This window comes from Odocoileus virginianus, unplaced genomic scaffold, assembly GCF_023699985.2.
Source record: "Odocoileus virginianus isolate 20LAN1187 ecotype Illinois unplaced genomic scaffold, Ovbor_1.2 Unplaced_Contig_9, whole genome shotgun sequence".
In the NCBI taxonomy this organism is placed as follows: Eukaryota; Metazoa; Chordata; class Mammalia; order Artiodactyla; family Cervidae; genus Odocoileus; species Odocoileus virginianus.
Window position 1 is genome coordinate 2,375,419 of NW_027224326.1, and position 24,544 is coordinate 2,399,962.

Here is a 24,544-nt window from a genome sequence, read left to right on the forward strand (position 1 = left end):
AACATAGACAGCATATTAAAAAGCAGGAGCATTACTTTGCCAAAAAAGGTTCATCTAGTCAAAGCTATGATTTTGCTAGTAGTCATGTATGGATGTGAGAGTAGGACTATAAAGAAAGTGGGACACCAAAGAATTGATGCTTTCAAACTGTGGTGTTGGAGAAGACTCTTGAGAGTGTCTTAGACTGCAAGGAGATCCAACCAGTCCATTCTAAAGGAAATCAGCCCTGAACATTCATTGGAAGGACTGATGCTGAAGCTGAAACTCCAATACTTTGGCCACCTGATGTGAAGAACTGATTCATTAGAAAAGACCCTGATGCTGCCAATATTGAAAGATTGAAGGCAGGAGGAGAAGGGGATGACAGAGGATGCAATGGTTGGATAGCATCACTGACTCGATGAACATGAATTTGAGCAAACTTGGGAGATAGTGAAGGACAGGGAAGCCTGGTGTGCTGCAGTCCATGGGGCCGCAAAGAGTTGGGCATCACTGAGCGACTGAACTGAACTGAACTGAAGCGTATAGTGATAGGAGAATCATAGTATATATAATCAGGGAGAAGTAATGTAGGTGGGATTGACCTGAAAGTTGCATTTCCCATGGTGTATTTGGCCAGAGAGATATTTCTGTTTATAGAATATGAGGTATGAGCACATCAAGGTGATGACTCAGGACCCAGGTGGTCAACTGGGAGTTGACCAGTTGACCACCTGAATGCTGGAGCTCCCTTTCCTGTGATGCTGACAGTTGGTCTGAGTCAGAGGTAACTGCTTAAAGGAACCTCCTCGAACCATATAAGAAAGACTTAATTTCCTGAAAAGCAGTGGATGGAAGTACACAGGGCAGATGCAGATTAATGATTAATAAGTGTCTGAAAGAGGAAGAAAGGCCATAAACAAAATTTGTAGTTATGTCATGATGGTACTGGTTATTTTTGTTAGCCTGCATTTTCTTTAGTTTATTTCTTTTTCTTTTTCTTTCTATATTTTGAAATTTATTTTTAATTGGAAGATAAATACTTTACAATGCTCTGTTGGTTTCTTCATACATCATTGTAAATCAGCTCTAAGTATATATATGTATCCCCTCCCTCTTGAGCCTTCCTCCCATCGCACCCCTCTAGGTCATCACAGAGCACCAGGCTGAGCTCCCTGTGTTATATAGCAACTTCCCACTAGCTATCTGTTAATATTTTACACATGGTAGTGTGTATATATATATATATATCAATCTTACTCTCTTAGTTTGTTCCACCCTCTCATTCCCCTGCTGTGTCCACCAGTCCATTCTCTACATCTGTGTCTATATTCTTGCCCTGCAAATAGGTTAATCAGTACCATTTTTCTAGATTACGTGTGTGTGTGTGTGTGTGTGTGTGTGTTAATATATGATATTTGTTTTTCTCTTTCTGATTTAGTTGACTCTGCATAGGTTCATGCACCTCATTTCAATGGACTAAAATTCATTCCTTTTTATGGTTTATGTTCTGTTGTATATATGTACCACAACTTCTTTATCCACTCATCTGTCAGTGGACATTGAGGTTACTTCCATGTCCTGGCTGTTGTAAATACTGCTGCATTGAACATAGAGGTACATGTGTCTTTTTGCATTATGGTTTTCTCAGGGTATATGCCCAATAATAGGGTTGCCAGGCCATACAGTGGTTTTATTTCTGGTTTTAGGAATAAAGGAATCTCCATACTGTTCTCCCTATGTCTGAGATGATCCCCTGGAGAAGGGAAAGGCTACCCACTCCAGTATTCTGGCCTGGAGAATTCCACGGACTGTATAGTCCATGGAGTCACAAAGAGTCGGACACCACTGAGCGACTTTCACTTTCACACTGTTCTCCATAGTGGTTGTATCAGTTTACATCCCCATCAACAGTGTAAGTGGGTTCCCTTTTCTTCACATCCTCTCCAGCATTTATTGCTTGTAGGTTTTTTGATGATGGCCATTCTGACCAGTGATTTGCATTTGTCTAATAATGAGTGACGTTGAGCATTTTTCCATGTTCCTATTTGCCATCTCTATGTCTTCTTTGGAGAAATGTCTGTTTACGTCTTCTGCCACCCCCCACTCCCCTTTTTATTGGGTAGTTTGTTTTTCTGATATTAAGCTTCATGAGCTGCTTGTATATTTTGGAGTATAATCCTTTGTCACTTTCTTCATTTGCAATTATTTTCTCTCATTCTGAGGATGTTCTTGGATTAGAAGAATCAATAAAGTGAAAATGACTGTACTACCCAAAGCAATCCACAGATTCAATGCAATCACTATCAACTTACCAATGGCATTTTCACAAAATTATAACAAAAAAATTAATTTGTATGAAACACAAAAGACTCTGAATAGCCAAAACAATCTTGAGAAAGAAAAATGGAGCAGGAGAAATGAGACTTCCTGATTTTAGACTATACTACAAAGCTACATTAATCAAGAAAGTGTGGTACTAGCACAAAAACAGAAATATAGACCAATGGAGTAAGATAGAAATCCTGGAGATAACCCACTCATCTATGGGTACCTTATCTTTGGCAAAGGAGGCAAGAATATACAATGGAGAAAAGACACCTTCTTCAATAAGTGGTACTGGGAAAACTGGACAGTTACATGTAAAAGAATGAAGTTAGAACACTTCCTAACACCATAAGCATATAAAATTCTTAACTGACAGCCTTTTTCTTTAATTACATTGAATATCTCATTTCTTTGCCTTCTGACTTTCATGATTTCTGATGAAAAATCACTTGTTTATCTTATTCAGGAGTCCTTGTACCTAAATTATTTGTCTCTTGCTTCTTTCAAGATTCTCTTTGACTTTAATGTCCCACAATTTGATAGTATGAGATGGTTGGAGGGCACCACCGACTCAAGGGACATGATTTGAGCAAGCTCCAGGAGTTGGTGATGGACAGGGAAGCCTGGCATGCTATAGTCCATGGGATTGCAAAGAGTTGAACATGACTGAAGGACAGAACTGAACTGAATTTCAATAGTAATATACATAAGCTATGGATATCTTTGAATTTATTCCATTTTGATTGCATTAGTTTTCTTGATTTAATGTTTTCTATTACATTTGGAAAGTTTCTGATTGTTACTTCTTCAAGTATTTTGCTTCTTTCTTTCCTTTTCTTTTGTGATTCCCAATATACATTTGCTGATAATCTTGATTATGTTTCACAGGTCTTGAGGCTCATAATTTTTCTTCACTATTTTCCTTTCAATTCTTCAGATTTTATAATATCAACCGACTTGTCTCTAAATTCCCTAATTCTTTCTTTTGGCTATTAAAATCTGTGTTTTTCCCTCCTCATCAAATTTTCATTTCAGTTATTGTACTTTTCAATTTCAGAGTTTGTACATCGTTCTTTTTATTAAATTCTTTCTCTTTATCAACATTCTCTGTCTGGTGAAACACCAATGTCATACTTTAATTTTTAACATATGGTTTCCTATAGTTCTTTGAACATATTTAAAACAGATGATTTATATATTTTTCTGGTAAGTCCAGTGTCGAGGATTCCTCAGAGATAAGTTTCCAGATTGTTTTTCCCCTTTGTATGCTCAGTTGCTTCAGTTGTGTCTGACTCTTTGGGACCCTGTGGACTGTAGCCCACCAAGCTCCTCTGTTCATGGGATTTTCCAAGCAAGAATTCTGGAGTGGGTTGCCACTTCTTTCTGGATCTTCCCAACCCAGGGATCAAACAAGTGTCTTTTATGTCTCCTGCATTGACAGGCAAGTTTTTTTTTTTTTTTTTTTTTACCACTAGCACTACCTAGGAAGCCCTGTGTATAAGCCATGGATTTTTTAAAAGATTATTCAAATTTGTACCATCTCTCTTTCTTATTTCCAGGAGATCTAATTCAAATTTGAGATTAGAAACTATTGCTGATGCATAAATGCATAGTTGATTTCCTACTAAGCTGTTTAGTAAGACTCTGTAAATAACCAAGTCTTACACATACATTTGTTTCCCTCTTGAGTTTTCAAACATGTAATTATCTTATATGGCTGGTGAATTATTTTCATGACATTTTTGGTACATCCTTGTACAGCATCTTCTTATTAAGAATGACACCCAAGACAACTAACAGTAGCATTTCTGAATTACTTTTTAATAGGGATATGATTTACTCAGATCATAATTTGTATTAAAATATAAACACAGTAAAGAGGCTATATTATATAAGCTCTTTTTTCTAGAATGCATCTGATAATTAGAAAAAAAAAAAAAGCATGATGTTTTTATTTTAAGCAGTTAAATATAGCTATCTCCCTCAAGTCCAGAGAAACAGATTTTTTCCCAAATGACTGCAATATTATATTGACATATGTGTAAGCATAAGGTGTAAACTGTAGCGATTTCATGTATGTATATATAGTAAAATAATTACCACAACAAGTTAAGTTAACACCTTATTTCATCACATACTTGCCATATTTTTATGGTGATGACATTAAAGATCTATACTTTCAACATTTCAAGTATATAATGAGTGTTAAATCACTTCAGCCGTGTTCAACTCTTTGTGGTCCTGTGGACTGTAGCCTGCCAGGCTCCTCTGTTCTTGGGATTCTCTAGGCAAGAATACTGGAGTGGGTTGCCACGCCCTCCTTCAGGGGATCTTCCCAACCCAGGGATTGAATCTGCATCTCTTATGTCTCCTGCATTGGCAAACAAATTCTTTACCACTATTGCCACCTGGGTAGTTCAAGTATATAATACTGTATTGTAAATTATGTTTATGATGCTGTATACTCATTTTATTACCAGAATAAATTCATTTTATATATAGAAGATTTTACCCTTTGACCAACATCACCATATTTCCCCTATCTTCTCAGGCCCTGACAGCCACAATTATACTCTTCTTTTCCATGACATCAAATATTTTTAGACACACACATATAAATGAGAACATAAAGTCTTTGTCTGCCTTATTTCACTTAGCATAATACATTCAAGATCCACACACACACATTGTTACAAAAGATAGAATTCCTACTTTTCACACAGTTGAATATATATATATTTGCTGTTGTTTAGTCACTAAGTCATGTGTGACTCTTTAAGAACCCACGGATTGCAGCACACCACTCTCCTGGAGTTAGCCCAAATCCATGTCCTTTGAGGTGACTTCCTTTAGGACTGACTGGTTTGATCTCCTTGTAGTCCAAGGGATGCTCAAGAGTCTTCTCCAACACCACAATCAAAAGCATCAGTTCTTTGTGCTCACACAGCCACCACATTTTCTTTATCCTTTCATTCACCAGTGGATAAGTAGGATGTTTCTATGTCTTGGCTATTGTGAATAATGCTGCATTAAACATGAGGGTGACTATATTTGAGAAAGGTTTTTATTTCCTTTGGATATATACCCAAATGGAGAAGGGAATGGCAAACCACTTCAGTATTTTTGCCTCAGGAACATCACGAACAGTAGGAAAGGCAAAAAGATATGACATTGGCAGATGAGCTGTCCAGCTCAGTAGATGTTCAACATGCTACTGGGGAAGAGTGGAGAAATAATTTCAGGAAGAATGAAGAGGCTGGCCCAAAGCAGAAATGATGCTCAGTTGTAGATGTGCCTGGTGGTGAAACTGAAGTCTGATGCTGCAAAGAACAATATTGGATAGGAACCTGAATTGTGAGGACCATGAATCAATGTAAATTGGACATGGTCAAGCAGGATGTGGCAAGAGTGAACATCAACATTTTAGAAATCAGTGAACTAAAATGGATGAGAACAGGTGAACTTAATTCAGATGACCACTGTATCTACTACTGTGGGCAAGAATCCCTTAGAAGAAATGGAGTAGCCCTCATAGTCAACACAAGAGTCTGAAATGCAGTACTTGAGTACTTGAGTGGAATCTAAAAAATGACAGAATGATCTTGGTTTGTTTCCAGGGCAAACCCTTCAATATCAGAGCAATCCAAGACTATGCCCTGACCTCCAATGCCAAAGAAACTGATGTTGAATGGTTCTATGAAGACCTACAAAACCTTCTAGAATTAACACCAAAAAAATTGTCTGTTTCATCACAGGGGATTGGAATACAAAAATAGAAAGTTAGGAGATACCTGGAGTAAATGTAAGTTTGGCCTTGGAATACAAAATGAATCAGGACAAAGGCTAACAGAGTTTTGCCAAGAGGACACACTGGTCATAGCAAAGAGCCTCTTCCAACAACACAGAAGATGACTCTACACATGGACATCATGAGATGGTCAATACTGACCACCTGAAATCAGATACCAGCAAAGGTCCATCGAGTCAAAGCTATGGTTTTCCAAGTAGTCATGTATGGATGTGAGAGTTGGACTATAAAGAAAACTGAGCACTAAAGAATTGATGTTCATGAACTGTGGTGTTGGAGAAGACTCTTGAGAGTCCCTTGGACAGCAAGGAGATCCAACCAGTCCATCCTAAAGGAAATCAGCCCTGAATATTCATTGGAAGGACTGATGCTGAAGCTGAAACTCCAATACTTTGGCCACCTGATGCAAAGAACTGACTCATTGGAAAAGACCCTGATGCTGGGAAAGATTGAAGGTAGGAGGAGAAGGGGATGACAGAGGATGAGATGTTGGATGGCATCACTGACTCAGTGGACTCTAGGAGTTGGTGATGGACAGGGAGGCCTGGTGTGCTGCAGGCCATGAGCTGGACACAGCTGAGCAACTGAACTGAACTGATATTCTTTGCAGCTGAAGATGAAGATAGTTTAGATAGTCAGCAAAAACAAGACCTGGAGCTGACTGTGACTCAGATCATGAGCTCCTTACTGCAAAATTCAAGCTTAAACTGAAGAAAGTAGGGAAAACCACTAGGCCATTCAGGTGTGACATAAATCAAATCCTTTATGATTGTAGAGTAGATGTGATGAATTGATTCAAAGGACTAGAACTAGTAGACAGGGTGCTTGAAGAAGTATGGACAGAGATTCATTATTGGAGGAGGTGACCAAAACCACCCTGAAGAAAAAGAAATGCAAGAAGGCAAAGTGGTTGTCTGAGGAGGTCTTACAAATAGCTGAGAAAAGAAGAGAAGCAAAAGGCAAAGGAGAAAGGGAAAGATATACCCAACTGAATGCAGAGTTCCAGAGAATAGCAAGGAGAGATAAGAAAGCCTTCTTAAGTGAACAACACAAAGAAATAGAGGAAAACAACAGAATGGGAAAGACGAGATCTCTTTGAGAAAATTTGAGGTAACAAAGGAATATGTCATGCCAAGATGGGCATAATAAAGGAGAGAAATGGCAAGAAGCTAACAGAAGCAGAAGAGATTAAGAAGAGCTGGCAAGAATACACAGAACTATACAAAAAAGAACTTAATGACCCAGATATGATCACTCACCTGGAGCTGGACATCCTGGAGTGTGCGGTCAGGTGGGACTTGGGAAGCATCACTATGAACAAAGCTAGTGGAGGTGATGGAATTCCAACTGAACTATTTCAAATCCTAAAAGATGATGCTGTTAAAGTGCTGCACTCAATATGATGGCAAATTTGGAAAACTCAATAATGATCACTACACTGAAAAATGTCAGTTTTCATTTCAGTCCCAAAGAAAAGAAATGCTAAAGAATGTTTAAACTAATGTACAACTGCACTCATTTCACATGCTAGCAAGGTAATACTCAAAATCCTTCAAGGTAGGCTTCAACAGTACATGAACTGAGAATTTCCAGATGTACAAATTGGATTTAGAAAAGGCAGAGGAACCAGAGATCAAACTGTCAACATCCACTGGATCATAGAAAAAGCAAGGGGATTCCAAAACACCATCTACTTCTGCTTTACTGACTATGCTAAAGCCTTTGACTCTGTGGATCACAAGAAACTGGAGAATTCCTAAAGAGACTGGAATACCAGACCACCTTACCTGCTTCCTGAGAAATCTGTATGCAGGTCAAGAAGCAATAGTTAGAACTGTACATGGAACAACAGACTAGTTCAAAATTGGGGAAGGAGTATGTCAAGGCTATATATTGTCACCCTGCTGGTTTAACTTATATGTAAAGTACATTATGCAAAATGTTGGGTTGAATGAATCACAAGCTGGAATCAAGATTGCTGGGAGGCATATCAACAACCTTTAATATGCAGATAATTTCACTGTAATGGCAGAAAGTGAAGAGGAACTAAAGAACCTCTTGATGGGGTTGAAAGAGTAGAGTTAAATACCTGGCTTAAAACTCAACATTCAAAAAACTAAAATCATGGCATCCAGTCCCATCACTTCATGGCAAATAGATGGGGGAAAAATGGAAACAGTGGCAGATTTTATTTTCTTGGGCTCCAAAATCACTGTGGACAGTGACTGCAGCCATGAAATTAAAAGACGCTTGCTCCTTGGAAGAAAAGCTATGACAAACCTAGACAGCATGTTAAAAAACAGAGACATCATTTTGCCAACAAAGGAAGTATAGTCAAATCTATGGTTTTTCCAGTAGTCATGTAAAGATGACTACTGGCAAAACAGATGTACATGTACAGATGTGAGAGTTGGACCATAAAGAAGGCTGAGGGATGAAGAATTTATGCTTTGGAATTGTGGTGCTGGAGAAGACTCTTGAGAGTCCCTTGGACAGCAGGAGATCAAATCAGTCAATCCTAAAGGAAATCAACTCTGAATATTCTTTGGAAGGACTGATGCTGAAGCTGAAGCTCCAATACTTTGACCACCTGATGTGAAGAGCTGACTCATTGGAAGAGACCCTGATGCAGGGAAAGATTGATGGCAAAAGGAAAAGGGGTTGGCTGAGGATGAGACAGCTAGATAACATCACTGACTCAGCAGACATTTTCCATGAATTTGAGCACAGTCTGGGAGATGGTGAAGGACAGGGAAGCCTGGTGTGTTGCAGTTCATGGGGTTGCAAAGAGTTGGACATGACTTAGTGACTGAACAACAATATACCAACGTATAGTAGCTCTCTGAATTTTTTGAGAAATCTCCATACTGTTTTACCTAGTAGTTATAATAATTTATGTTCCTATCAACAGTGCACAAGTTATATTTCATCTTGCTAATACTTGTCTCTTGCCTTTTTGAATACAGTCTTCCTGGTAAGTTTGAGGTGATGTTGCATTGTGGTTTCTATTTGCATTTCTCTGATGATTAGTGGTGTTGAGCATCTTTTCATATATCTTTTGACCGTTTGTATGTCTTCTTTGGGAAAATGCTTATTTAAGTCTTCTGTTCATTTTTAAAAAATTAATTTATTTTAATTGGAGACTAATTACTTTACAATATTGTAGTGGTTTTTGCCATACTTTGACATGAATCAGCCGTGGGTGTTCATTTTAAAATTGGGCTGTTTAATTTTTTTTGTCTTTGAGCTGTATGAATTTTAAAATACATTTTGGATATAAACTTCTATCGGATGATTTGCAGACATTTTCTCACATTCCAGAGGCTACTTTTTAATTTTTGCTTATTGTTTGCTTATGTTTGCTGTTACTACTGTTATATATACACAACAAACTATTGCAGGATGGGTAGTAAATGTCAGAGAGAAGATGATTTTGGTAAGTTTAGAGGAAGTCTCATAGAGATGTCTAGTGCAGCCTATAAACATATAGCCAAATAAAATTATTGGTGAAAAATTGATCACATAGGATTTTCTTTCATTTGCATGTCAAGCTTTCTTGCAAACAAAACCCAGGAAAGTATATGTGTTAGGATCATAACTCACTCTCAGATATTTCTGGCACTTGGTGGAATTTCTTTGGAATGAAATAAAAGCCTTTTTTTTTTTTTTTTTTTGATAATACTGAGGATGGTGCCTAGGAAAGGTTGAGAGGCACAGATTTCACATTAGCTCTTGCCATGACTAGGAGTTTCTGTGCTCTGATGCTCCCCATCTCCCTCCTTCTGTACTGTTGGCATTCACAGGCTTTTCATTCACTCACTCATTCTTCAAACCAAGAGAAAACCTCCTCTATGCTAGGCTAGTACCAAGCCTGGGCAATTTTCTCTATCACTGGGGAGTGCCCAGTAGGGAAAGGAAGGCAAGGATGACTCACCTGAGGTATAGAATCCATTATTTTAGAGAACAGAAGAGAGGCATCTAGTCTCCCCAGGGCAGTCTGGACTTCAGGGCAGGGAGAGGAAGTGAACAGTGGAGGGCACAGGTGGCCCCTGATGGGACAGGAATACAGACTGGGGCAGGCCCCTGAGCAGGGCTCAGCCATAGTGCTCCAGGAAGAACACGATGGCAGGGGCCCAGGAGAGATGCTTCTGGTTCTGCCCCACTTTCTGGCTGTGTGTGGCTGAGCATCTCTGTGCTCTGGATTTCCCTTCTGTGATGAGGAATAGGTAAAATTACCTATTGTCACTATCATTAAGCCAACAATCAGGGAGGAATTTTAAGCTGGTAATGGAAGTGATTATTTTTGTATATCAGAAAGATCCATCTGGCAGCAGCAAGCAGATGGGTTTGAGTTGAAGAGACTGACCCCCAGGAGACTAATAAGGGCTGTCACTCAGACTGGGGGAGGTTTCTTTCTTTTCCTTTCTCTGCATCCATGCACAGCTCTGCCTACCCCAATCAGACCTCAGGGCCTGGTGCTCGGGACTGTGCTGGGAGGGAAAGGGGAGCCTGAAGGTCACACTGTGAGCTCAGTCCTGTAGGGCTTGAGGTAGCTTTATGTTCCAGGCAGGGACACAGCCTCCAGCCAAGCTCTCTACCCATCCTGGACCTCCTAGATTGGAGTCCCTCTGGGGATGTGATATTATACTTTGTAAAATCTCCCAGGTGATCCTAAAGGTGAATTGAAGAACCATGCATGAAGTAGGACTCACCCAGGGTTCACATAGTGATAAAACACACATATTGGGACATATGCCTTTTTCTGGACCTGGTCACTTTGTGTGATGTCTCTAGCGACATGGGGGATATATCTATCAAGAAACCAAGAAGTTGTGTTCCTTGATTGTGGAAAAACCCTGACGTACTGTGTGGAAGTGCTCTGTGTTTGTTCACTGGCTTATTATCTCAGCAACACTGAGGGTCAGATGGTAGTATTCCTACTTTGCAGATAAGGAAATGGAGACTTGGAAAGCAGAAATAGTTTTGCAAAATATCATGCAAATTCAGGTCTGTCCAGCCCTCATCCAGTGTTCTTTCTACTAAAGCACACCATCTGCCACATAGTGCCCAAGTGCCAGGAAAGGTGAGACAAGTGGTCCTGTCTCCTTTGAAGCTGTCATCTGAAGAACAAAGACAGGCCTGGCACACATGGAACTTTTAGAGGACAATTAAGAGTGAATCGATGCAGTATTGATTCTTGAGCACAATGGGACAAATACAGCATATAAATGTGTTAATAGGGCTGATCTCTCAGGATGTTTTGTGCTAATTTGAGTGGCTTGGTGCATCCTCCACATGACAAAATGAGCCAAAATGCTTCCTTAGCTTGACAAGCCATCTCCCTGCATTGACACTTGCCGTGATGAATAAGCAACGAAGGGCATGCTCCCCTGTCTTGTCCCCGGGTGGAGACATGTGTCTGGAGGGGTCAGTCATGCACACACGCAGCTCTCTCACCTGCTTTCAGGAAACGACGGGAGGCCAATGCCAGCTGTAGAGCAGGCTGGCTGTTGGCAACGTGAGTGGACGGACAGCTCCAACTCACCCGGAGTCCCAGTAGACTGCTAGGTTATTTTGTAGAAAACATCACAATTCAATAGTATTGGAGGCATCAGAGGAAAGGTAATGTGCCTTATGTGCACTGCTGGTTTGAAAGCATTTCTCCCTAATACGTATTCTATAACTTGACACGAAAGCCCAAATGGCCATTGACAGGCATGTCAAAGGAAAAAGAGAAGAGACAAAGGAAAAAGACAGTTGGGTTCAAATCATACACTAGCCTCTCCAGGAAGAAATGCTTCTCCCTCAGTTACAGTCAATTCCGTGTTTTCTGGGGCACTTTTTTTCTAACTTCTTCATCTCAGTTAGTCTTGTCTCTTGTGTGAAGAGCATAAAGGCCTGTTTCCTTTTTTCAGCAGCTGCAAAATACATCTTCTGGCATAACGACCTAACTAAGGGCTGCATTTAATTAAGATGTGTCAGACGTTCTTTTATTTTAAACTCTTACACAGTTCCCACAGGAGAGGAATTTCTTATGAAAGGGTCTCGATGTTATGTGATAGCATTTTAAAACTTTCCCCAATAGTGTCCAAATAAAACCAACAAACACTGTCCTTGAAACAAGCAAGTGAAAAAAGATCTCTTTCACGTTAATGCAAAGCACACCTGTGTCTAACCCTACCACATATTTAGATGAAAATGTAAAGATGAGGTAAATTTCCAGAGTTCCCCAAACAGCAATGACACTAGCTAATGGAACGTTTGTGATGCTGGTTATTTGAGGCAGCCCCAAGGGTGGTGATCCTTTCCTTTCACTCCATATCTTCTCTTAAGGCCCAGGCGTTAGGAGGGGTAGACAGTATCCTTTACTGACAGTGATCCCAGTGTGCAGCCAGTACCTGACATCGCCCATATCAGGCATGCTGCCACCATGCTTCCTGTCGCTGAGAAACGGGATCACCCACAGCTCTACATGTCATTGTCCCCTCATTCATTCTTTCATGCAACTCTATTTTTGGCTCAGTGCCAGATGGGACCATTATTACAGTCAATTCTATGCTTTCTGAGGCACTTTCCTTCTAACTTTTCATCTCAATTAATCTTTTCTCCTCAGTGAGCCTGTAAATTGATTCAGGACAGAATCCAGTGCATCATGGAGATACTAGCAGAAGGTACCCCTATGTATGGTCCTGACTATCTGGTGTGTCCATCATGGCCCTCAAAAATGAGGTGCAATAGTTGTGTGGTCTGTGGGGTCCAGAAACCCCATTGTTATTCCTTGAGAGGTTCTAGGACATGAAGCTCATGTCACTGACATTGGGATTCAGTGAGATCAGGTGTAGCCTTCAGGACCCTCAACCTAGAGCCTATTATACAGAATGAAGTAAGTTAGAAAGAGAAAAACAAATATTGCATATTAATGTATACATATGGAATCTAGAAAAATGGTATTGATGAACCCATTTGCAGGGAAGGAATGGAGATGCAGATGTAGAGAATGGACTTGTGGACACAGTGGGGGAAGGAAAGAGTGGGATGAATGCAGAAGGTAGCATCGACATATATCACTACCGTGCAAAATAGACAGCTGGGGAGAAGTTGCTATATAACACAAGGAGTCCAGTCCTCAGGGCTACCTCAGAACTCTGGATGTCACTGGGGATAGTTCTTTCTCTGCCATCAGATGGTGGACAATACCAGAGAAGCCTGGCATGCTGCAGTTCATGGGGTTGCAAAGCATCAGATATGACTTAGAGACTGAACAACAACAGTGTTATCTCTGGTACATAGGAGGTAGCCACCTCCTAAAAATGCTTTTGGAATGAATGAATAAATTGCTATGTTTAATCCATATATCACTGAATTATTCTTATATACAAAAAATTAAGCAGGATATACAGTTGAGGGCTGTGTATAAATTCCATTTCCTGGGAATTAGTGACCTATTAGTGTTCCAGTTACAGGGAAATCCAGATTTCTTCTTTCATTATCCCAATTCCAGGGTTAAATGTTTTTCTGCCCCATCACTGTCTTAAAGTGGCCTGTGCTTGTCAAGAGAATCCCAACCTGGCCTTTATATTCTGCTGCTATGTGGACAGCTCATGCCTGACACCCTCTATTCAGTGCTGGCTGCCCTCCTGTGCTGCCCTCCCAGGCCAGCTCCTGGGTCCTAGTTCTGCCCCTGGAGGCTGCAGAAGAGGACGGTGCTAGGGAACCTGGGGCTGAGAGTGGAGAGCCTGCAGTCATGACCATTGATGAGAATCACGAGTCAGGCCCTTTACAGACCACTACGTGCTGCCAACTGGTGAAGGCTGTGAACTTGGATGACAGAACTGGTTGTCTGTGAATAGTGGCAGGGCACGGTGAAGGGTTACTGGTGCCACAAGATACAGATCCCTTTATTCCTGGGGCCATTGGGAGGCACCACAGGTGCCGGGGGCACCCAGGATTCTGCTTCAGATCTTGAAAAGCTCCCTCAATTTATGAAACAGTCTGTCAGTAACTATTATCATTCAGTGAAACAAGCTGCGAGACACTGCTTTGTCTAATGTCCTCCTCAGTGTGAGAAATCCTCTTAGACTCCTTGATATGCATCCCTCCCCTTTGGCTGACAGCACACAGCTCTTTGTGGGGCAGAACATTTCTGTTCCCAAGAAATAAATTCACACTGAGCTCACAAGTTTATCCTTACATCTTTTTCATTAATCCTCATTTCTCTGGAAACAGCACAAATAATGCCCAATATTTCTTATAAATGTTTCAAATATGCAAAAGATTATTTCTCAGAAAGAAGCATATTTTTATAACTTTTATGGAACCTGTATAGGTACATATTTAAAATGTCAGGCTGATGTAGATCACAAAAGGAAAAATAAAGATCTCCTGTCTACTCATAACAGAAAGCCTCTATCCCCACTGTCCACAGTTTCTTCCAGAAAAACATCTTTCACACACTTGTGCTTTTTTTTTTTTTTTAATTATTCATGAAGCCCTGGAGGGGCAAAAAGAGACTTTAACAAGGGGAAGGAGGATCCACCAGAATAGGAAAAGAAACAGCAAGTGTGGGGGAAGAGGAACCAGGGCAGGCAGGAGGCCCTGGCGGGGACGCTCTGGAGGACTCACCTCTCCACCTCTAGCACAGGCACTGCTGACAGAAAAGGTGAAACCGTGGCCCCCTCGCAGCTGGGAGGGCACGAAGCAACCCCTGGGGCCAAAAACAGCCTAGCTTTAGGTCCCAGCTCATAGACGTGGCTGGAGGCCATGAGTTCAGCCTCTGTCCCCAGCTGGTGCTGGGTGGCCAACTGCAGGCAGAGCTCAGGAAGCGGGCAGAGGGTCCCTACCACTTCTACTGGGCCCAAGGAGACAGGAGGATGAGGGAGAGGAACGTAAGTCTGAAACCTCCCTCTGTCCCCACCTGGGGTGGCTCTGGGGAGGAACAAAAGTCGCCTTCTGGCTCCAGGCCCTCCCAGACCCACAGCGACCAATAAGGTACAATTACTGGGACCAGTCACAGTCACTGGAGGTGCAGATCATTTGTTTCTTTAAAAAAAGAAAAAGACAAAAAGGTTGCAGTCTCCTACAAGCACAGAGTTTTATGTTTCAAGGTGTTAAGAAAAAAAATCTGTCCTGGCTCAAGACATCAGAAGCAAGACTGACCAGGCACATGTGGCCTCGGGGTAGGTCCACTGCTGCTTTGTGGCCCAGCAAGCAAGCACAATACCCACCTCCTGCATCTAATGCCCACCCCGACCCAGCTCCCCTTGGCTACTGCCACCTCCGCTGCTCTGGGAAATTAACTCTAGGATGTCTTCGCAGAGACATGGGGGGGTTTGAGGGGGAGGCCATGAGATCCAGCCAGATGGTTTAAACATTCTTGAGGAATTCCTCTGCCACAAAGCACTCACAGGCATTGACCAATGGCTTCATCTCACTGATCTCCTTGTCGATTTCTTCCATGAAGGGGATCATAAAGTCCACAAATACATCTGCTCTGTGTGGAAGCTGGTGAACAGAAACCTGATGTCATACCCCTCCACTGGTTTCCTTCAGAGGATAAAGAAGTTTTCTGCTCACATCAGGATGAAGCGCATGAACTTGTGACATAGCATCTTCTCTGTTTCACAGCAATGCTGACCCTGACAGAGTTGATGGAGGATTCCATCAGAATCTTTTCCTTCTCAGTCCTGCTGATGGTCATGGGTTGTAGAATGAGCTCTTTGCTACTTCTGACTTCCACTTCCGGCCTGTTGGGTTGTCCCACTATCTGGGAGGAGAAATCCTCTAAGCAGAGGGCAGCCTGCAGTGTGGCCTCCTCCACACTCAGGTAGGACTGGAGAGTGGCAGTCATCACAGATGTTGGCTGGGCAAGAAAGCAGAAGTGCGGAAGTGGCCAGACCAGCAATGCCTCACCTGTCTCACTTGTGCTTTTTTTTAAGTGTATTTTTTATTTGGAGGAAAATTGCTTTACCATGTTATGTCAGTTTCTGCCATACAACAATGCTAATTAACCATAATTATATGCATATCCTACCATTCTTGAGTCTCCCTCCCTTCCTCCCATCCCACCCCTCTAGGTCATCACAGAGCACCAGGCTGGGCTCCCTGTGTTATATAGCAACTTCTCACCAGTTATTTTCCACATTTTATTGTATATATGTAGATACTACTTTCTCCATTTTTACCACTTTCTATTTCCCCCACTGTGTCCACAAGTTTGTTTTCTACATCTGCTTCCTTCCCTGAAAACAGGTTCATCAATACTTTTTTCTAGATTCCATATACATGCATTAATATACAGTATTTGTTTTTCTCTTTCTGACTTACTTCACTCTGTATAACAGGCTCTAGGTTCATCCACCTCACTAGAACTGACTCAAATTTGTTCTTTTTATGGTTGAGTAATATTCCATTGCATATATGTACTACATCTTCTTTATCCATTCAATTACTGATGGACACCTAGGTTGCTTCCATGTCCTGGCTCTTGTAAATAGTGATGCAATGAATATAGGAATATGTGTATATTTTAGAGTTGTGGTTTTCTCAGGGTATATGCCCAGCAGTGGGATTGCTGGGTCATATGGTAGATTTATTCCTAGTTTTTAAAGGAATCTCCATACTTGTGATTTTAAAAATTATAAAATAGGGTCCTACTGTGTGAACTATTTCATACTCTTCTTATCAGCACATCTATGTTGGTATCAGGTAGCATGAGCTGCTATAACATGCAGATCCCTGAACCTAGTGGCTGAACCCAGTGAAAGTTCATGTGTGGCCAACACGAAACCCCACACAGGTGCTCACGATAAGCATGCAGCTCTCCCCCAACAGCAAAGCTTCTTTCCTACATTTTCCTCATCAATGTAAAATTTCCAATGCCACTGTGCTCCTTCCCATCAAGATGCAAATTTGGAGACTCAGAGTATGGGTGGTTTTTTTTGAGCAGATCGTGGTTGCTTGCATCCCACTGGCTAGAACTTGGTCACATGGCTGTCTTCCCTTCAAGGGAAACTGGAGCATTTTGTGTAATCCAGGCCCATGAAAATAAAGACATGAATTAGATGAGTAGCCAGAAGTCTGCAGCAGTCTACCCTCTGGTAGCATTCCACCTTTGAAGACAAAGTCAATGTGATTTTCTTTTAGGAAAAAGAATTTCTCTGGGCTGTCCCATTGCTATATCCAACTCCCAGGAGAGTAGGATGCCCAGTGCCCTCCATCAGATCTGGAGTGTGGGATCCCTGCACCCCAGCCACCTGTAGATTAACAATCTACAATTAACAATCTATCTGCTTCCCTTTCAGGCCCTTTAGATATCCAGTGATGGACAAGGGACATAATAATACCATAGCAAGAGCTCTTCTAAGGCTCCAACATTGAAAAGTTGCTCTTTAGGCTGGGTTCATGATCTCTTTGGCAACATAAATCTTACAACTTAGTAGATCTCTTATCTATTTGTCTCTAGTCAGTTCTATGTGCCTCAAAACATGAACAAAATTCTTTCCTATGCATAGTCCCAACCCAGATTTGGTTTTTTGTTTTACTTCCTCACACCCTGTCCTGCTTTCTTAACCTTGAGTTTGTCAGAAACACAGGACATGGATGTAAGCTGTACATATCTGATCTTTGCCTTAGAAATAAGGTGAAGGAGTACATTCCTTAGCAAATTTCTCTCAATCTTATCTTTAATTTTTGGTGGCATAGAACCCATATTCTAAAAGTTTGAGTCCCCAAATTTCTGAATTTTCTTTATTCCTTCTCATTTTTGTTTGTAAACATACCAATTCTACCCAGAGCTTATACCTTCTTTATAGCATTTTGCTAAAAGCAGAAAGTAAAAGCAACATAGTTTATTTCCTATAACCTCACTTAGAGCAGGGCTTCCCAGGTGGGTGGTTCTAGTGTTAAAGAACCCATCTACCAGTGCAGGAGACATAAGAGACTTGGGTTTGATCCCTGGGTCAGGAAGATCCCCTGGAGGAGGGCATGACAACCCACTTCAGTATTCTTGCCTGGAAAATCCCATGGACAGGGGAACTTGGTGGACTACAATCCATAGGGTCATAAAGAGTTGACATGACTGAAGTGACTTAGCAGGCAGGCATTGCCATGGTCTCGCCATCAATTCAACCTGCCTTCTAAGCTGTGGAGAGCCAGCAGTTCCATCAAATTTTCTGCCACTGCAATATATGGGTCTTCTATTTTCTCTATCACCAAGCCAAGGTCACATATTTTAGGTTTGTAAAGTATTCCAATTCAATGTAAAATCTTTAGTTTTGATTAAGCTAATTATTTTACTATGACAGATCAGTCTCAAAAGTCTATCCTCAGTAGAATTTGTTTCTTATTTACATAAAGTTGGGAACACATGTTCATGCTTGGCAGGTGTTTCTTCCCCTCCATACCTGGCTTCCAAGTCACCTTGATCCCTGTCTGCATCAAGCTGGTAGTGGGAGCATCATGAGGATCTGCATGTTGGGGAGGGGGAGTCTGGCTCACATCACTTCCACACCTGACTGTAGGAAGGCAGGGATATATCATGAATGTGTGCTCACAGAGGTCAGAAAAGAGGCAGGGTGATCACCCAAGAATCTCTATCAGAACTACCACCCACTTCCTTACCTTTACCTCACCTTTAGAATTCTATCTATGCATACAAATAATAAGGTCAAATGGGACAAATGATATCTAGCAGAAAATAAGACTCCTGAGAAAACCAGTCACCCTCACAAAACCACCACTCTCTACAGTTCCTTCTGGAATTTTTGTGTGGATATAAAAATATACTTATGAAAACGTGTGTGCAGATGTTTGCATATTCAAATTTTCTTCAATTTTATAGCTATGTGGTACTCCATGATGGGCTTTATGGGCTTCCAATTTGTCCTTTTTTTTTCTCTCTTTTACACATGGTAAATATTGCAATACACTTACTTGAAATACTATTGTGACTACATCTAAGGACCGATGCTGAAGCTCCAATAATTTGGTCACCTGATGCAAAGATCCAACTCATTAGAAAAGATCCTGGTGCTGGGAAAGATTGAGGGGAGGAGGAAGAGGGGATGACAGAGGATGAGATGGTTGGGTGGCATCATCAACTCAATGAATATGAGTTTGAGCAAACTCTGGGAGATGGTGAAGGACAGGGAAGCTTGGTGTGCTACAGTCCATGGGGTTGCAAAGAGTCGAACACAACTGAGTGACTGAATAACAACATCCATGGGATAAATTCATAGCACTAAATCCTAAAGTTTTAATTTCATTATGTCACAATACTAACAGTGATCAAATAGCTTAAATACTATTCTCTCCTTGTGAGACACATAGGATTATTGGCTAATTATGGTATTATTTTTTTCTAATTCTTACCATTAATTTGTTGTAATCTTAAGGTTGTTTTTGTTAAATACCAATAAATTGTTAGTACAAGAAGTTTCTTTTCTTTTTCCCACTGCTGGTAAGGAGCTCTTAGACCCTGATAATTCACAACCACTCTCTGACTAATTCCTTCCTTTGCCAGCTGGCCTGGGGTCTGTAAACATGACAACACTTGAGAGGTGCTGTGGCAGAGAAGCAGGAGCTGCTGGCTTTTGGCAGAGCGCCATGCCTGGTCACTTGGAGAGGGCTAGGTTCCTTAGCAGAGACCAGGCTGTCTTCCTCTGGTCACACTCCTCTGTCACATCCCAGACCCTTGCTGCTCAGGAAACTAACTCCAAAATCTCATTCTGGCCTTCCCTGCTTTCTATAATCTTACTCCATTTGAACTTTCTAGTCCTGTTAGAACACAGGGCAAAGTGATGGCCATGGAGAGTCAAATGTCATTTCCACTCAAGCTTCTGCTTGTAGAAGGTCTGCAGGGTCACCTTGTGCTGACCCAGGCCCACCATGACATGGGGACCTTGGCCATGGCCCTCACTGACCATCCCCTTCTTCCCTTCTAACCTGACCACTGTGAGTCTGTTGAATGGAAGCCATGGCAACTGCTCTGGGTGCCCCTCTGCTAGTCACCCTGTGCTGCATGGCAAGGCTGGCATCCTCTCAGTGCTTACTGAGAGGGCTTTGTGTGCCTAAATCCTGTCCCCTACACTTTCCAGATGTGTGACCCAAGGCAGATCACTTTTCCTCGCTGTGCTTCTGATCTCTCAGGTGTAAAATACTGCTAATAATTAAAGATGATTCTTTGAGCTCCAACCATGTGCCAGACCCCAGCCATGTGTGTTAATGCTTTATTTCCCGTAACACTCTCAGTAACAGAAGTCTCAATATCTCCATTGAAAGATGAAGAAATTGAGGCACAGAGGGGTCAAATAACTTGGAAGTGGTCACACAGCTTAGCAGTGAGACCAGGCTGGGAGCCTAATGGTCTCTCTCCACAGTCTTGCTCATGAGTCTCCCTCTGAGGCAGCTGCTGAGAGGATAACAGAGAGTGTGTAGTGGGCACTGACTACAAGTCAGCTGTGACTACTGTTTGTGTTTTAATTGCACTCAAACATGCCAAATCCTCAACAAGGGGAAGTTTTGAAACCACTGGAATATTAGAATTGCTTTATGGGTCCTTGAAGAAAGATGGGGAAAGATCACAAAGGAAAGGAGTAGGTGTGGGCCATCTCCGGGCTGTGTGAGGGGCTGGAATTTCCAGTCCACTCAGGGTAGGCATCTGGAGGGCAGGAGTGTGACACAAACTTGACAAAGGAGGGACAAATTAGGGTTTCAAGGCCCTAAAGGTCAGAATGAGGAGTTTATGCTGAGTTAGGGGTGGTGGTGACAGGGTATGTGACCAGGGGAGCAATGGACCTGGCCCAACCCTGAAAGTCATAGCATCATCAATGTGCTGATCGGATCAGAGGGGAAAGGAGGCCAGAAACAGGCTGGGAAAGGAAGGACCCAGCTTTGCTCCTGCAACAGCAGCAGCAAAGAAAAGGAACTGAGACCTAGAGATTCTGAAAAAGCTGAGTCCACAGTGACCAGCAGCGTACAAGAGCAGGGCTCTCAAACACTACCGTGTGCCAAGTGTGAAGCCTCTCCTGTTACACCTGATAACTCGTCTCCTTGGACTTGAGGGAGGGGGTGGGTGAGTGGGAGGCTGCGTCTTGCTGAGTTGAATCTGTGTGCCTCTGCCAGACTTAGACTGTGCTGTCTCTTCTGAACACAATTTTGGGGCACTGCCCTCGGGAAGGGCTGAGGTCAGATGCGTTATCTAGAGCAGGCCGAGTCCCACTGTGGAAATGATAAGCCTGACACAGAGTCAGGTTGCCATGCTATTTAAACATTTTTAACTAAGCTATCACATAAAATGTTATATATGAACATAAAATGAATTGTTAGTCTCTCAGTTGTATACAATTCTGTGACCTCATGGACTGTAGCCCTCCAGGCTCCTCTGTCCATGGAATTCTCTAGCAAGAATACTCGAGTGAGTTGCCATTCCCTTCTCTAGGGAATCTTCCTGATCAAACTAGTGTCTCCTGCATTGCAGGCAGATTTTTTACCATCTGAGTCACCAGGGAAACCCGTATGTGAACATGAAACAAATTTAAATGCACCAAAAGTACCTGGGGCAAAAATAGTTTTCCCTCCACCCCTGTCCATAGCTGCCTGGCCTCTCTGTTTATTGGCAATCCCTGGGATGTGCATTCTTCAGCATTCTTGCCTTGAGAACCCCATGAACAGTATGAAAAGGCAAAATGATAGGATACTGAAAGAGGAACTCCCCAGGTTGGTAGGTGCCCAATATGCTACTGGAGATCAGTGGAGAAATAACTCCAGAAAGAATGAAGGGATGGAGCCAAAGCAAAAACAATACCCAGTTGTGGATGTGACTGGTGATAGAAGCAAGGTCCAATGCTGTAAAGAGCAATATTGCATAGGAACCTGGAATGTTAGGTCCATGAATCAAGGCAAATTGGAAGTGGTCAAACAGGAGATGGCAAGAGTGAACATCAACATTCTAGGAATCAATGAACTAAAATGGACTGGAATGGGTGAATTTAACTCAGATGACCATTATATCTACTACTGTGGGCAGGAATCCCTTAGAAGAAATGGAGTAGCCATTATGGTCAACAAAAGAGTCTGAAATGCAGTACTTGGGTGCAATCTCAAAAATGACAGAATGATCTCTGTTTCCAAGGCAAACCATTCAATATCATGATAATCCAAGCCTATGCCCCAACCAGTAATGCTGAAGAAGCTGAAGTTGAATGGTTCTATGAAGACATACAAGACCTTCTAGAACTAATACCCAAAAAAAGATGTCCTTTTCATCATAGGGGACTGGAATGCAAAAGTAGGAAGTCAAGAAACACCTGGAGTAACAGGAAAATTTGGCCTTGGAGTGCGGAATGAAGCAGGGCAAAGGCTAATAGAGTTTTGCCAAGAGAATGCACTGGTCATAGCAAACACCCTCTTCCAACAACACAAGAGAAGACTCTACACATGGGCATCACCAGATGGTCAACACCGAAATCAGATTGATTATATTCTTTGCAGCCAAAGATGGAGAAGTTCTATACAGTCAGCAAAAACAAGACTAGGAGCTGACTGTGGCTCAGATCATGAACTCCTTATTGCCAAATTCAGACTTAAATTGAAGAAAGTAGGGAAAACCACTAGACCATTCAGGTATGACCTAAATCAAATCCCTTATGACTATACAGTGGAAATGAGAAATAGATTTAAGGGACTAGATCTGATAGAGTGCCTGATGAACTGTGGACAGAGGTTTGTGACATTGTACAGGAGACAAAGATCAAGACAACCCCCATGGAAAAGAAATGCAAAAAAGTAAAATGGCTGTCTGAGGAGGACTTACAAATAGCTGTGAAATGAAGAGAAGTGAAAAGCAAAGGAGAAAAGGAAAGATATTCCCATTTGAATGCAGAGGTCCAAAGAATAGCAAGGAGAGAAAAGAAAGCTTTCCTCAGTGATCAATGCAAAAAAAAAAATAGAGGAAAGCAACAGAATGGGAAAGACTAGAGATCTCTTCAAAAAAATTACAGATACCAAGGGAATATTTCATGCAAAGATGGACTCAATAAAGGACAGAAGTAGTATGGCCTAACAGAAGCAGAAGATATTAAGAAGAGGTGGCAAGAATACACAGAAGAACTGTACAAAAAAGATCTTCATGACCCAGATAGTCACGATGATGTGATCACGCACCTAGAGCCAGACATCCTGGAATGTGAAGTCAACTGGGCCTTAGAAAGCATCACTATGAACAAAGCTAGTGGATGTGATGAAATTCCAGTTGAACTCCTTCAAATCCTGAAAGATGATGCTGTGAAAATCTGCACTCAATATGCCAGCAAGTTTGGAAAACTCAGCAGTGGCCACCAGATTGGAAAAGGTCACTTTTCATTCTAATCTCAAAGAAAGGCAATGCCAAAGAATGTTCAAACTACCACACAATTACACTCATCTCACACATTAGTAAAATAATGCTCAAAATTTTCTAAGACAGGCTTCAGCAATACGTGAACCGTGAAATTCCAGATGTTCAAGCTGGTTTTTAGAAAGGGCAGAGGAACCAGAGATCAAATTGCCAACATCTGCCAGATCATCAAAAAAGCAAGAGAGTTCCAGAAAAACATCTATTTCTGCTTTATTGACCATGCCAAAGCCTTTGACTGTGTGGATCACAATAAACTGTGGAAAATTCTGAAAGAGATGGGCATACCAGACCACCTGACCTGCCTCTTGAGAAAACCTATATGCAGGTCAGGAAGCAACAGTTAGAATTGGACATGGACCAACAGACTGGTTCCAAATAGGAAAAGGAGTACGTCAAGGCTGTATGTTGTCACCCTGCTTATTTAACTTATATGCAGAGTACATCATGAGAAATCGCTGGGCTGGAAGAAGCACAAGCTGGAATCAAGTTTGCTGGGAGAAATATCAATAACCTCAGATATGCAGATGACACCAGGGGAAAAGTGAAGAGGTGGAAAGTGAAGAGGAACTAAAAAGCCTCGATGAAAGTGAAAGAGTAGAGTGAAAAAGTTGGCTTAAAGCTTAACATTCAGAAAACTAAGATCATGGCATCTGGCCCCATCACTTCATGAGGAATAGATGGGGAAACAGTGGAAGCAGTGTCAGACTTTATGTTTTGGGGCTCCAAAATCATTGCAGACAGTGATTGCAGCCATGAAATTAAAAGACACTAGCTCCTTGGAAGGAAATTTATGACCAACCTAGACAGCATATTAAAAAGCAGAGACTACTTTGCCAACAAAGGTCCGTCTAGTCAAGGCTATGGTTTTACCAGTCGTTCATGTATGGATGTGAGAGTTGGACTGTGAAGAAAGCTGAGTGCCAAAGATTTGATGCTTTTGAGTTGTGGTGTTGGAGAAGACTCTTGAGAGTCCCTTGGGCTGCAAGGAGATTCAACCAGTGCATCCTAAAGGTGATCAGTCCTGGGTATTCATTGGA

General features: G+C 41.7%; 1 pseudogene; it reads right to left on the reverse strand.

Moving 5' to 3' along the window:
* Positions 1–15,478: 15,478 nt before the first annotated feature.
* Positions 15,479–15,962, reverse strand: LOC110127832 (actin-related protein 2/3 complex subunit 4 pseudogene; annotated as a pseudogene).
* Positions 15,963–24,544: the final 8,582 nt, after the last annotated feature.